Genomic DNA, 1,968 nt, shown 5'->3' on the forward strand with positions numbered 1-1,968 from the left:
TTCTTGCATACGCAAGGCAAAGAGGCGTTGCTTCAGAAGTAGCTTATTCGTTAGAGATTTTTTCATGTACAAGCTCTCCAACTTATGCCACAAACTAGCAGCAGTTTTCTCATCCGACACTTCGATGATGATCTCGTCTGCTAGACACAACAAAATTGTTGAGAACGTCTTCTCTTCTAGAGTCTCCAAATCAGCTGCTTCAGATTTCTTCTCTGACAATGGTCCCCAGATGCCTTGTTGCTTCAACAACGCCTGCATCTTAATCTGCCAAAGACTGAAGCTATTTATCCCATCAAACTTATCGATCTTCGCTCTTATTCCAGACATCTTCTCACTAGATCACAACCCGAAGCTCTGATACTAGTTTGTTGTAACGGACGTGAGAAGGAACAGATGCGGAAACAGATGAATAAAAGCGATGTAACTACAACACGAATATTAACGTGGTTCACCCCTAGGGCTACGTCCACGGGCAAAGAGAGATCTTATTATTGGAGGCGATATTGAGCTTACAGAGTGCAAGTTTAGGGTTACTTCGAATACAAGATATATATAGTAGCATCTCGTATCTAAAACCCTAGACTTTATGAACTTATGGGCCTAAGCCCATGATCAGATGTAACATCCATAATAACTTGATGCAACGCTCTTGATGCAACCGAGTCGGTATGATGTATGTGATGTAACATCCATCGCCTAGATGTAACATCCATATTCAAGGCATATCAACAGAAAGGGTTAGAGGGATCATCAAGATACATCTCTGGATCACCAATAGCTTCAGCACGTTTCCTTTGCGAAGACGTAACTAATGAAACAACACTCGGATAAGTACTCATAATAGAATCAACACATTCTGATCAAAACGAAATCAAGATAATAGGTTAGTTGTACCTCTCCTTGAACTTCCATGAGCTTTGTCAACGTATCAACATTGTCTTCTTCGCTGCTTCCCGAAGAAAGAGAAATGATCATGTTCTGATCGTTATCTTCTTCTTCATCATCATCATTGTAGATCCTAAAATCTACACTAAGACTTTGATAGTGATCGGGAGTTTAATCAAGGGAAGATAAATGATGTATGCAACGATATCTTTAGAACACAACGATGTAATCAGTTTCCGGTAGGCAAAAATGGATTTTTATTGATGAATAAGATCAGATACAATGAGTAAAACAAGATCGAAAGTTACAATGAGATCGATAAGAGAAAAGATCTAGAGATGGATGTAAACAAGGTCGAAGTATGGGTGTAGCTCTCTCTAGAGTTTTCAACGTGTCCTTTCCTTATGCGTCGATCTCTTCTTATAACGGGCTGCTTCCGTGATGCTCGTAACCGTTCCGCGATCTCCGTAACTGTTCCGCGATCTCCGGATCTTCAAAGTTTCCGTCTGGAGCTCGAGTGTTCGCTATGGGCTTTAACTCTTTGCGACCCATTTACTTGATCGTGGCCCATTAACGTATTGACCAAAATTGGGTCCAACAATCATCATCATCATCATCATCACCAGCCATCACCAGCTGTTTCATCCTCATCTGAAATTTCTTGAATATTGACTGGAGCTTTGGGCTTCACAGGCAACTCATCCCGGAAAATGCTTACCAAGAAGATTCTACAACCATCGTAGGAGAACAAGAGAAAGTCTCCGTCCATGGGATCATTGTCTGTGATAAACTTAGACCAACATCCTCGAAGCTAATCGTGTCTCGTCAAGAGCAGAGGAATCAGAAACTCTAAGAGATCTAGCATAGCCAAAGCCTTAGAAATCAAGGAACAAAGCCAAACCCTAGAAAACAAGTAACAGAACTATAACAAAACAGATATGATATGAATATGATTCTGTGATTCATGGTAAAGCTACATTACAGTTATTTACATGTATATATACTCTACTCTGTACTGAACTAAACCAGTAGTAAATTACATTTACAATTGAACCGGATACTAAACTAAACCAATGGCTAATA

The sequence above is a fragment of the Brassica oleracea genome, chromosome C9 (genome assembly GCF_000695525.1).
Source record: "Brassica oleracea var. oleracea cultivar TO1000 chromosome C9, BOL, whole genome shotgun sequence".
Classification (NCBI taxonomy): Eukaryota; Viridiplantae; Streptophyta; class Magnoliopsida; order Brassicales; family Brassicaceae; genus Brassica; species Brassica oleracea.